Below are 14,526 nucleotides of genomic sequence, written 5' to 3'. Positions count from 1 at the left end.
AGGAAATCGGGCGAAGCTGCGAGTCAAAATGCAGCCCCGCAGCTTCGGGTGTGAAATTGACATATTTGTGTTGGGGCAAATGGTGGCTGCGCCGCGAGGCAGCTCTAGTGCGAAATTGCCCTTCATCTTGGCTAAATTACCAATCCCATGCTTCAGAGGTGAGGTGATGTCAAGGCTCTCCTCAGGCTATGCTAATGAGCAAGGTTGCCAGCTCTTGGTTGAGAAATACTTGGAGACCTTGGGAGTGGAACCTGAGAAGGGTGGGGCACGGGGAGGGGAGATACTTAAATGAGGTATAATACCACAGAGTCCACCTTCCAAAGTGGTGGACTCTTTTTTTAGAAACAATTTTTATTTTTAAAGACAAACATAACATAGAATGAGGGTATCTATTACCTCCTTAAATGTCTTTTTTACAATTCTCATACCTTAACAAAACATTGATTTTGTATATTTCACCTTATATCGCTGCATAAATCTCTTGCAAATATGTAATAATAAAGTTTTTATTTTCCTTAAATAGATTGTATGTCTGTATATTTTATTTGTTGTATTCTTCAATCCATTTATAAAATCTTGACCATGTATTTTCAAAGATTGTCTCTGGTTGTCCTTTCAAAATTAGAGTTACTACCTTTCTGCTCGAAGGTACTTCCTTTTTTCTCCAGTATTTAGCGTAAAGTATTCTTGCAGCTGTTATTACATGTATTATAAGATAAAAATCTTGTTTTTTTACAATTTTCTGGTAATATATTCAATAAAAATAATTCTGGTACAAAGGGAATAGAACTTTTAAATATTTTTTGTAAAATTTCATGAATTCAAAACCAATATTTTTTCGCTTCATCACATAGCCACCACATGTGATAGAAGGACCCAGTAATGTTATTACATTTCCAGCATACATTTGATAAGTTAGGATAGATCTTTGCAAGTTTATCTGGGGTGGTATACTATCTATAGAACATTTTATAAATATTTTCTTTATATGAAATTGCTTTGGTAATCTTTACATTCACACCTGTGACCATTGATTCAAGTCAATATTGTGACCCAAGTTTTGTGCTCATTTTATCATAGAATGTTTAACTAATTCGTCTTGGGTCTTATTGTCTAACAATTTCTTAATCAATTTCTCATCAGAATACAACAATATCTTATCCATTTCTGTTATTTTTACATAGAAGCCTATTGACTTATCCTTAGCATATATTGACTCTATTTGTGCTCTTTCCCACCATGTTAAACTTTCAGTTGGTTTTAGTTCAGTTTTGTTATCTAACAAATCTTTGTATCTTAACAATGCATCTATTTGAAATATATTAGGGTTTGTAAAAGCTTCCAATGGTGCCACCCATTTCGGTGTCATGGTATAAAAGCAACTTTTAATTTCTTCCCATACCTTCAATAAGGAAGATCTAATAAGGTGTTGCTTAAAATATTTATGTGTACTGGCTCTTCTATACCATACGAATGTGTGCCAACTTAATAAAAGATCATGACCTTCCAACTTCAATAGTTTTGTATTCTCTAGTGTAATCCATTCTTTTAGCCACATCAGAGATGCTGCTCTATAATATCTAAGCCAGTCTGACCAGCCAGCTCTTTCCTTTGCATCTTGTAATGCTTTAAGTTTTATTCTTGGTTTCTTATTCTGCCATATGAATTGTGTCATCAATTTATCCAATTCTTTAAAATATTTTTGATTTTGGAGAGTAGGAATTGTTTGGACTAGGAAGATCAATCTTGGTAGCTATTCTTCCCATTAAGGATATTTGTAAATTTTTCCATTTTTCCAAATCTTTCTTAATTTCTTTTATAAGTTCCATATAATTGTCTTTCACCAAAGAACTACATCTGTTTGTTATATGTATTCCTAAATATTTCACCTTCTTTTCAATTTCCAAGCCTAAAATTCTGTTGTTCTGGCCCCTATCACTGTTAGGCCAGACAAAATTGTGCAGTCTCATGCCTCTGCTGGCTCAGACGCTGCCCGCTCTGCTCTTCTTGAACCAGCAAATCTCCTTACTATTACCTTGGGCACTTTGGAAGCTCTGTCTAAAGGCTCCTACTATGAATCTCTGAGTCTTCCAAACAGACAACATACTCTAAACAGACAATGTACAGACAGCTCAGCAGACTAAAGATAGGTAAAGTTCTCTGTTCACTCCCTTTCTCTCTCTTTCTCTCTCCTTTTCTCCTCTTTAAATTCTGCCCCTTCTACTTGAGTCATTCCCTGCTGCAGAATTCCCATTCAGCTAAAGGTTTGGTTCTCTTTTAATTTATCTCCTGTCATGGGACTCTTCCTATGCATGGCCCTCTGAACACAACAGTTACAGTGTACTTATGCTTGAGTACCTTTTCTGTACCCCTATATTCCCCTATATTCGTCTTTGAAACAGAGATGAGCACCGCAACCCTAGAGTCGGATTCGACTGGCTTTCGAGCAAGGGAACCTTTACCTTTACCTTTATATTCCCCTAAATAAACTCTAAACCTTCCTTTGGAAAAGATCTGGTTGTTTCATGGTTGCTAGTAGTCTATTAGTAAGTGCCTCTTAGAGCCTTGCTTGCCTACTGTCCAGGTAAATCTCATGTTCTGCTCACCCTTAATTGGTGAGTGTGTCAGTTTTCCAAGCTAACCAGGCTGTGGAAGCGTGAAGAGGTTTCCCCCTGACACACTGAGCTTAATTCCCCCAAACTGTTTCTGATTCAGGGTAAGTGTCCCAAGCCCATCTTAGAGAATCCACACGTCAATACACATGAAAGGCAGCTCATCTGGTAACACTTGTTGTTGTTGTTGTTAGCCTTTCAGTTGAGTCTGACTCTTGCCGATTGTGTGGGCCAGCTCTCTCCACGTTTTCCGATATTGTACTATTTCTTTGAGTCGTTACACACTCAGGTTGGTGTCAGCTTTTATGGTGTCTAGCCACCATGTTCTTTGGCAGACTGGTTTCCTTTTGCTGCTAATCAATCCAAGCTTAATTGCTTTTTCTACAGAGTTCTTCTGCATGACATGGCCAAAATAAGTCAGTTACAGTTTTCTGATTTTTCCTTTCAATGACATGTCTGGTTTTATGCGCTCCAGTACTTGTTTGTTTGTCACCTTTGCTGTCCAAGGAATGTGCAGGAGTCTTCTCCAGCACCACAGCTCAAATGAGACGATTTTCCTACTGTCTTGCTTCTTCATGATCCAACATTCGCAGCCATAGGTTTCTATGGGGAACACTACTGTTGGATTTTTTTCTAATGGGCCAACACAAAACACCTGTGGTGTTTTGCTTGTCATCATCTGTGGCCACTGTTGCAAAATAAATTAGCACCAGGAAGCAATTATGAGAAGTATCTATGGTTCAAACAAAAATATAAACTATCAGAAACAGACAGCAACATTTCTTGTTGCAAAATCATGTTTGGAGAAAGTGTATAGCTCATGTCTCAAGCTTTGGAGGTTAATTCATTCTGTATAGCTACTACATCATGTTTCAGTTGTAGCTTAATACCTTGTGCCATTCTTGGTGTAACTTACATATCTATATATATGATAACATTTCTCTGAGATCTATATCTTATTATGTGTGTTTGTGTGTGTGTGAAAAATAAGTTAACATCACATAACAATATGCAACTATTGGGTCTATTTTTCACCCAGGCAAATGTCAAGTTAGCTAAAAATTGAGATTGTGTTTTAGAAATATTAGTAAAATAAATTTTAAAACCTAGCCAAGCTTGGTTAAAACCAGATCACTAGCAACTTTTAAATTGTTCTCTGTAAGAAAAGATGTGAATTTTAAAATGAGCATTTTGATAGGAAATGTTAAGGGGAATGGGACAATGGAGGCAGAATACTGATGCTCCTGAAGGCCCAGAAGGCTGGAATTTCTGTCTCGACAGTAGGGCAGGTATCAAAAGGAAGAAGGTGAGTAGGAGATCCTCTGCTCCCAAGCCCTGCCGCTGATCAGCTGGCTGGCTGGGGGACTTAAAAGGAACAGGAGGGAGATCCAGGCTATGTCACTGGCAACTGGCAATGTGGCAACATCATTTCCAGCATGTGCCAGAAGTGACATCATCACATCAACAATGTCTGGCAATGCTCTGGTATTTGCGCAAAAACTCTATGGCAGAAGAGGAGCCAGTTTTACCATAGAATTTTAGCCAAATACCAGAGCATTGCCAGGACTTTCCAATGTGATGATGTCACTTCCAGTACACACCAGAAGTGATGTCACCACATCATGATGTCACTGGTGATATAGCCTGGGCCTTCCTCCTGCTCCCCCTGGCAGGTTGCCAGGAGGGACCTGGCAGATTAGCCTTTAGGTACTCTCACACTTTCTAACCACCATCTTGTCATCATGTACTGCATCCATAAGCATCTGTGCTGATTACCACAGCTAATCATTGTTCCACTCGCTCCCTATGAATGGCCTTCTGACATCTTTGGAACTAGGTTCACTAACACAAGGCATTCTGTTTCATTTGGGATCTGCAAAATGATCTTCAGCAACCTGAAACCAGGGCTTGTGAAAAAGTTTGTGATGCTGTGTACCCTGCTCTTTTCTTACATATTTGTTGACACGCTGCAGTCTTCTGTTCCATTTGCTATGGTTGCTATTTTTATTTTTATGAAGCCTAAAGTAACTATGAAACACTTTTTTTTGGCACTCAGTCATGTGGCCATGGATTAAGGAAGAGCACAAGTGCTAAAAAAGAACAAGGTTATTTTTCTCGCACTCTGACCATATTTATTTGTAAGTATCATGCATTTCAATCAAGTTTGGTAGCAAATAAAAATAGTGTGTGTTTGGGGAAATGGTATATGTATTGCACAATTTTTTCAGTGACCCTGGGTTATAGTTTCTGGGTATTGGGGCCAGCCCCTACACCAGTGCATGTAGCACAGAGCTAAATTAGCACATTTAGCAGCAATTGCTCCCTCTTCTCCTTTCTTTCCTTGGTAAACATTTGAACAGGTAAGTCATATTTTTTTAAAAATAAAAGAGGCATAAGCAGTCCAGAACAGCTCAGAAACTACAACTGGTCCAGAATGGGGCAGCCCGACTATTGTCAGGGGCTAGCTGGTGGGAACATATGCTGCCCATTTTGAAACCACTACACTGGTTGCCAGTCTGTTTACAAGTTCAATTTAAGGTGCTGGTTATGACCTTTAAAGCCCTTCACAACCTTGGACCCACATACATAAAGGACAATCTGGAGAGCCAGTTTGGTGTAGTGGTTAAGTGTGTGGACTCTAAACTGGGAGAACCGGGTTTGATTCCCCACTCCTCCACTTGCAGCTGCTGGATGATCTTGGGCAAGCCATAGTTCTGTTAGAGCTGTTCTCTCAAGCACAGTTCTCTCAGAGCTCTCTCAGCCCCACCTACTTCACAGGGTGTCTGTTGTGGGGAGGGGAAGGGAAAGGAGTTGTAAACCACTCTGAGACTCCGAGTGAAGGGCATAAATCCAATTTCCTCCTCCTCCTCCTCCTCCTCCTTTCCATATGGCCCTGTGTGCCTATTACACTCTTCAAGTAGCCATCTGTTGACTGTCCCACCACATAGGAGTGCCTGCCTGGCACTGACCAGAGCCCAAGCCTTTTCCATCCTGGCCCCTGCTCTGTGGAGGGGCTCTTTAGAAGGTGCTTTAAGGCTAGCTTGTTTGTCAGAGTTTTTGAGAGTGTTTGAATAGCAGGCATCTTTTAAGGGGGAGAGGAAGGCAAAAATTTTGGGGGTTGTTATTTTATTCTGGTTTACTTGGAAATGTTTTTAACTATTATTGTAAGCTGACTTGAACCACAAGGAGAGGCGGGTGTCACATCTTCCTGTGGCTCCAAACCAGGGATCCTCAGTGCCAAAAGCCTCCCCCAGTCCACACTTGGCCACTGTACACTTCTTTATTGACAAAGTATTCCCCTACAATGCTGATTCTCTTCTATGCAGCTGCACCCCCTTATACCTCTGTACTCTCTTTCATACAATGTTTCAGTGTGCTTTTGCCCGATGTCCCCTTGCTGGGGTGGGCGTAGCATTGCCATTCTCCAGGTACTGGGTGGAGATCGCCTGCTATTACAACTCCTGATGATAGTGATCAAGTCACCTGGAGAAAATGGCTGCTTTGGAAGGTGGCCTCTGGTATTATACGCCATTTAAGTCCTTCCCCTCCCCAAACCCCTCCCTCCTCAGGCTCCGCCCCCCCAAATATCCAGGTATTTCCAGACCTGGACCTTGCAACCCTAGGTGGGCACTTCCTCCAGGCTGGGGATCACCAAGCCTTCCTGGCTTGTCCTGGGCCCTCCAGCTACCCCAGCCTCCTCCAGGAACCTTCCAAAGTGTAATGTAGGTGGTCCAAATCAGCCAAGCAGAGCAGGTGTATCTATATCTATTCCTGATGTACATCATAAAGCCTCAGCCAGGCTTAGTACAGTCCAGAAACAGGAACAATCCAGCCCCCCTCCCAATTTGGATATGCCCAATGATATTTCCTGATAATGACTAACTAGGCCACTGGGTGGAAACAACAACTCAACATATATTATACAAAGGACCTACTGAGCCATGCCTTTCCATTGCCTCTGAGCTTGTCCTCTGAACTAGCCTCCCCCTCCAAGTTCTTGACTTTCCTTTTGCTGCCCCAAGGTCTCTCCCTGTGCCTCAGGCCTTTCCCTGGCCTACCACATAGCCACCCCCTTCAATGGGTCTTTCAATGCCTTCTTTTCCAGCATCGCCTTGTGGCAGAACATGCCTGTTCTGGTCCACAGGCCCCATTTCCATCCTGCCCTCCTGGGGGTTCCCAACTCCCTGGAGGGGCTTTTCTTAACCTCTTGGGTAGCCCGCCACCACTACCTGCCCTTCTGTAAGGAACTGCCCACTGGGAGGGGAAGGAGTCACAGTTTCCTTTCCACGTTCAGAGGCCTTGCCTCTATGTCTCCTGCCGCCTAGCGCCTGGCCACTGTGAGAACACATCAATGCCTTGCACGCCCTTGGGGGAATAGCTGCTTGCCAACCCCCTCTGGAGCCCCCTTTTAAAATAGTGTGAATCAGTAGACGTCTATGTGGTACAGAGAACCTCTCCCAGCATCAAAAGTTATAAATCATGCATTAAAAGAAAATTATAAGCATACTTTGATCACAGCACCAAATTGAGCAGAGAATACAAAAGAACTTGTTCAAAAATGCAAATCCTCTGTCCCTCTCACTATACATGCCCTATCTGGTGATAGAATAGGACAGGCTCCTCAAGTTTAAGAAGTTACAGATCACAACAGAGTCCATTACCTTCCAGCTTGCTCCAAGTCTCTCTGGCAAGCACATGGTCAATGGCTGCCAGCTTTCAGACCACAGCTTCCAAAGAAAAAGAGCCACTTCCTGTGGCAAAGACGTTTTATCATCTCTCTTCCACTCCCCCTTGACCCTGGTCAACCCAGGTCAGAGAAGCATTTCCTCCAGCTCCTTCCTGGAGATTATTCCTGGCCTGCTCTAGCCTAAAGCCCTCCAAACTCTATTCCCTGCCTGGAGAAGGGGGGAGAAGAAGGGGGGGCTTGACTATCCCTTTGTCTAAACACATTAGCATTTCTTAAGAGGTGAGACTGGAAAGCTATTGATGGGCTTCCTCCTTCCCAGTTGTTTCTCTGCCCAGAGAGAAGGAAAAAAAACTTTTAAAATGCCAAGTAGAGGTTTGCTGCTTGCCAGCCTCCCATGAGAAAATGCATTTCATCACAGCCTCCCAGACTCCTTCCCCCACCTTCAGAGGACTCTCGGGCCAGGTACTCACCTTTGACAGGCCTCCAGGAGCTTCTCACTGATGCTGTTCCCTCTCCTCCACCAATGCCGCCTCATCCCTAACTTTTGATCCTGCCAGCTGCCATGACGGGCCTCACACCTCTGCCGGTGGTGGCATGCCACTTCTGGCTCAGCCATTTGTTCATCTAGTCGGGCCATTGGGAGTGGTCTGCCACCACTCAGACACTGTGGGGCTGTCCAGGCAACCACATGGGCAGTCACAACAGGATATAACAGTTTTAATAAATAAATAACTGGTGCACCCCACAATGCTATACTTTGACTCTTGCACATCTTCCCCTGACAATAGTATAAACCTACTCTGCATTAGCTCAACATTCCTTTCCCCCTCAACAGTTGCTAGCAGTATTTCCCACACATCATGGCACTTCATAAGCATACACAGGGCAGAAAGAGCTCTCCTGCCCCCACAGATGTGCTAGCAGCCTGTAATGTCTGCTCAATGGGTCATACTCATGCGACTTAGCATATAAACGGGGGAAATATATTTCTGGGCAACTTCCAAAACCTCTGTATTGTTATTGCTGGCCAGACACTTATGAGATCTTCTGCCTCACAGGAGAAAAACCTCAGGGAGCTGCTCAAAGAGACAGTGCAGGCGGAATGCCAATGCAACTCCCTACAAAGATGGGAAAGTAATGGCCCATTGACTACACTATGCCCCCCCCACACACAGATGAACCCTATTATGGGAGAACCTCCAAGGGGTAAGTATAGGACTGGAAGAGCACCCTCTCAGATCTGTAGCTCACTACCATGTGCAGAGTGCTTGAGCCTACTTGATGTTGGTTGAAACTGCAGAACATTATTCATTACGGAAGTTCTCTGGTAGGACTAGAGGCCAAGAAGGAAACCATTCACACTGTACTATTGGCCATCTGCTGAGTCTACTGCATAACCAACAGCTGCAGCAGTGATCAGTGAGCATCCAGTACAGGGGTGGCAAAACTTGCTTAAAATAACAACCACATAGAATAAACTTCAGATGTTTGAGAGCCGCAAGACAAGAACAAATATTACACACACGTTTTTACTAAAAACATGCAAATTTGCTTTTTATTAACGTTAAATTAGACTGTGTGAAAGAGCCACACGGGGCTCCCGAGCTGCAGTTTGGCCACCCCTGATCTGGTAGTTCTGCTGTGGACTTGCCAACTCTCTTGTTCTAGGTCATTTTTGGCACAATCGCAAGCAGCTTTTTTGACCAGCTTTAATGGGGTTTGGTACTTAAGGATCTTTGTTTATCCCGGTTCTTTGCTAATGCCAGCGGTATACAGCATGGGTCTCACAATGAAGTCAATGAGACAGGTAGCTGCAGCTAAATACTATTCCACTTTATTTAGTAGTAAAGCATGACTAATATTTGTTAGAGTGTGCCCGTTGGGCCAAAGATGATCTCCCAGAGTACTGTAACCTTAAAATTTGTCGCCAAGGAAAAGTGGATCGGGCATGGTGTTAGATACGAGACTTGAGGCAGCAGGTGAACAGTGATAACAGCTTTATTGAACAGAAGTCAGAAGAACCAAAACGAGACAAACAACAGAGCAACAGGCTCCTTTTTAAAAAGTCTGGGCTTGGCAAGCCATGCCCACATGCCAGATAACAACCAATCATATTTAGTACATAAAGGCCAATCAGTTTGCTTCCCTCCAGAACTTCCCTGGTTCTGATAGGTCAGTTTACAATACCTTGCATCAGACTCAAGCTCAATACATACATACATAACACATGGGTTAACCCTTCCCTCCATGCCAGTTCCTGGATGAAATCCCCACCCCAGTGCTATAAACTCAGTAGGGGGATGGGAAGGCAAATATAGTATAGGTACCTTTCCTTTTACCCTCCCAGGCCTTGGGAGGAGGGTGATTTCTGTCAAGAGAATGGTGCAGAGGAAAAGAGTAACTTTCCCTTGCCTTTGTTGGAGAAGTGACAGCCTGCTAAGAGTCTAATAAATATTGCTGAAAGAGCAGCTTAGTCCACTTGTACCCTAGGGGGAGCAATGGAGCATTCTCTAGTGTTTAGGGTTTCCTGAATATTTTCTCTTGCAGTTCAGCCCACCTCTTGTTGTTTTCTTTCTCTGCTATGTGTTAGTCTCTGAAGGCCTCTCTGTTACATTAATGGCCTGTAGTCAGTTATTGTCTTCATAACTCTGCTGCAGTAAATTCTTTAAAAGCAAACTCCAAGGTGTGAATTGGATTATTTCCAGAACTCTGCCAATAGCCTTGACACATGGGTCTGGTCCAAATTGCCAGCCACTGCAGCTGTTTTTTAAGGTTAAAGTGCATGTTGGGAGATTCAGACATGGATCTCCAGCATATCATGGTGTTTGCCTCGATCAGTTATTTGAACTACAATCCAACTCCATGCATACTTACTTAGAAGTAAATCCCACTACGTTCAATAGGGTTTATTTCCAAGTAAGTGTGCACACACAAGATTGCAGCCTTCTCCAGTTTCTGCACTTGCCAGGAATATAATATCCTGCATCTCTGGGGCAAGTGATGCTCTGTATTCTTGGTGCTGGGGGGGGGGGGCAACAGTGGGAGGGCTTCTAGTGTCCTGGCCCCACTGGTGGACCTCCTGATGGCACCTGGTATTTTTGGCCACTGTGTGACAGTTTTGGACTGGATGGGCCATTGGCCTGATCCAACATTGGCTTCTCTTATGTTCTTAAGAGAGGGGTAAATGATGTACCACCACAAGAATGACACTTCCCACCAGCCAGTTTATGATGTAATGTTCACATATAACCTTGAGGTGACAGGTAATTATGACAGTGAATGCTTTTGTAGCTGTACAAATAGCCTTATATTCCAAAAATGAATGAAAACGGAGGAATGACCAATCGTAATGGAGCCTAAGATCTTACTTAGCTAATGTGGGCGAATTGAAATTTACCATAACATGTTACCAATGTAATGCAATGGCTTAAGGACACATTTTTAAAAGTAGTTGGTGTTCAAAAGATTATTACCATCTCATAGGAATAGGATTGCCAAGTCCCTCAGATCTGCCGGCTGGGGGTGAAGGGTGAACTTGTCGGGAGCTGGGAGGAACACTGAAAATTAATGTGACGTGCCTTCCTGATGTGACCCAAAACTGACATAGGCATGTCAGGGGGCAATGCTCTGGTTTCACTCAAAAGCTAGAGCATCATTTACCCACCCTTAACATCATCAACATGCCTACATCACTTCTGGGTCGCATAGGCACATTGTGTCTATATCCAGCTTATTTCAGGGGGGGGTAATTGGGGGGCAGAGAGGAGTATCTAGGAGTGCCTCAAACTGGGGGGTCCCCGCCTGCACTAAGGAGTCTGGCATCCCTACATAGAAAAGACCATTTTTATGCTATTAGATCCTCATTTGTGATCTTTAAGAAATAATGTACGTTAATATTACAAGCAATAAAGTGAAATATTCTAGTTTCGTAATCTTCAAACAGATGTTCTGCTGAAATCATCAGACAAAATGTGACATCCTGAAGGAGACCAAAGAGGCCACACTGCCTCACCGAATAGATCTCAGCTGCACCATCTAAACCAGAGATGTCAAACTCATCTGTTATGAGGGCTGGATCTGACATAACTGTAACTTTGTTGGGCCGGGCCATGTGTGCCATAAAACATAAGGCCAGCTGCCTGAGATATAGACTTTGTAAAGGACAGCAGCTGGTAAAGCTCCAAGTTTATGTGTCCTCACTGCAACGCCCCATCGGCTAGGGGGGTGCAGAGGAAAACCCATATAGGAGGACTGGAGAGCCAGTGGTGATGCATTGGACAGATGCTCCCACACTGCCTTGAGGGGGGGCAAACCCTTTCCACAGCCCGCTTCTGCAGCCGATGCTGTGAGCCTGGGCCCCAGGGTAAAAATGCTAAGTAGGTGGGTGTTGTGAGCTCCCGCCTGCTCCCAAGGCACCATGGATGGGGAATGGGAAGACAAGTTGAATTAACCCCCTCACCTGCACAAGTGGGGGACAGTGACTTGGGTCTGAGACCACGTGCCCAGCAGGACCCAGGCCAAGAAAAGCCCAATAAGCTGGAGATGCCCATGAGGCAGCAGCTGCCTTTGGCTGAGGCTGCCAGGCCATCCGTGGTGGGGCAATGCTGGGGGGTTCAAGCCAGAGATCGTCAGCAAGCTGTGCCACCCCCATGCAGCAGCAGCCATCCGGGGCTGAAGGCTGCCAGATCATTGGGGGGGGGGGCAGCCACTGTGTGCATAAGGCTGTGTGTGTGGCAGAGAGCCCAGGGTACTCAGCAACCAGAATAACCACAGACAGCCCAATGAGGCAGCAGATGCCTACAGCTGAAGGACACCAGGTAGTCCATGGCAGAGGGAGGCCCAGCCACTGAGTCGCATGCTCAGTGGCAGGACTAGGCCCCCAATGTGTGTAAGAAACTGCCAAAGAACACCCCCGTGGGCCAAAGCTCAGCCACCACATGGGGCCTCCCCGCAAATATGGTGGCAGCACTAGCTGCCAGCAGGCCCCAGCAGAAGATCGTCTGCACTCCCCCATGTGTAAATGCCAATCCATATGGCCATCCAGGACAGCATCCCTGGAGCAACAGGCCAAGTGGAGAGGTATGTGACCTCGTCTTGGAACTCTCAGCCGGCATGAATGCGGTTGCGGTGGCTCCCAACTTATGAGTGAGGCTGCCACTAAAGCAAAGGGGTTCTGCTTGACTACTGCAGACAAGGTTATTCGTCCGTGCTGAAGCCACAATTGGAGTTGCTCCACCCATTCACACACACCCCAGCAGCCTTCTGTTCCTTTCTTTGCACCAGTTGCTCATGGACCAGATAAGAGCCCTGGATGGCTAGTTCTGGCCACCACCCTGATCAAAACGGTAAATCAGACATGAGAGATTTTGATTGCTTTACAGCAGCTAATCAAATGCAACACAGACTTCAGGCTGGCTTTTGCATTATGAATACAGATTCCCTCAGGTCCTTAGGTCTAAGAGTCCTATTCCCATGTTATTGCTCTGGGGTCCCCACAGTCAGACATGGGGGGCAACAGTCAGAGATGGGGGGTAGGTTACCTGCTATGGTGGGCAACCTCTCATCCCCAGGCTCTAGGAGCAGCAGGAGTAAAAGAGGAGGTGGGACCAGCATAACATGACATCAAGATGTTGCTTTCAGTTGCATACTGGGTAGACATGTCACAGTATCATGTGATGCTGTATGAATTTCCCAAATACATTCCTAGTGCATCGCACAATGCCATGATATTGCTTACAGGTACCTAACTGGAAGTGGGGTTATGGTGTTACATTATCCCAGTTTCTGTAGTCTCCACCCTCTGAAGCTCCAAAGACAATGAGTTGTGGATTCTCAACAATTACCATGCATTTGGTGCCTGACTTGGATTAGGACAGTGGCTTACATGGATAAGTGGCTTCAGTGTCTTACCCCTGCCAATTTTCTAATCCAAAACAGCCTCAGAGGGTGCTGTTTAGCTCAGTAGGGAAACCCATGTGGTCCCACAGAACAGGTGGGTTTCTCCAAAAGGCATATTAGTTTCCTCAAAACCATTTCAGGTTGGGAAAACAGTTCAGGGGTGGGGGAGGCTGAAGTCTCCATGCATGCCACATAGTGATGCCAACCTCCCTTGTGGGACCTGGAGTTCTCCTGAAAATACAGCTCTTCTCTTCAGATGACAGAGATCAGTTCCCTTGGAAAAAGTGGCAGCATCAGAGGGTAGACTCCATAGCATCACATCTGTGCTAAGTGCCCTCCCAGGTTCTGCCCCCAAATTTCCAGGCATTTCCCAAACTGGAGTTGGCAACCTTAATGCCACATGAATCTGCTGAACATAACATCTTAAGATTTGCTGTTTTGCCACAAATGTATCCCACTTACTTTTGGCATCCAAATCCCCTCAGCTTTCTCTGCCTTAGTAACATTAAGAACCAAAGTAGTTTAGGTAATTATGACTATGTTTGATTATCGAACTTCTAAACCAAAACACAGACAAGTGACATTTCAGAAACCAATTTCATATTATAATTTCTAGCTACAGCTTTGCTGTAACTGTAATCACTATACAAATCTTTTTATATATATATAACAATTTTTTTATTTTCATAACAAACAAACATAAAATTGGGGTACAACATTACAATCTTTCTTTCCCTCTATTAAACTACCTCATACATTAACTAATTCTATATCATTTTTCTACCTACTGTTATCATATAATGTTTGCAAATATATAAGTATACAGTTTCTTTTATTCTACTATTATAGGTTTTGTCTAAACATATCGTTTAAATTCTTTGGATATATAAAAAGGCATAATTCTTTATTTTCTTCTGAATATTAATGTAATGGACTTATATCATTAGCAATCTCAGAAATTCCCTCCGAAATTTCCCATCCCTTTTGTAGCTTTCCTCTTCTTGATTTTCTGATTTCTCCTCTTAAGTTTTAAAGTCTTAATTTTGTGTCTTTTCCCCTGATAAGTGTAGAGATCTTCTGAGTATAAACATCTGTACTCAATCTTTAGAGTAGTTTGTGAATCCAAGTGGTTTCTTTTGTCTATCTGAGGTGACATGTGACTCCTCAGATTGGCAATTTCATCACCAATGGTTCTTTTATAAAGTCTCTGGTACATATATGTGGAAGTTTTGTTTCTCTTTATAGGCGCAAACTACAGTCTGTGTATCATGTCATCTTGATTGTAGGTTTCCTCAATATCCTCTACACAGTCGTGTCTTTTTTCCTCCT

Source organism: Gekko japonicus, unplaced genomic scaffold (assembly GCF_001447785.1).
Source record: "Gekko japonicus isolate JY-2015 unplaced genomic scaffold, Gekko_japonicus_V1.1 scaffold50, whole genome shotgun sequence".
Taxonomy (NCBI): Eukaryota; Metazoa; Chordata; class Lepidosauria; order Squamata; family Gekkonidae; genus Gekko; species Gekko japonicus.
This window is presented reverse-complemented; position numbering follows the sequence as displayed.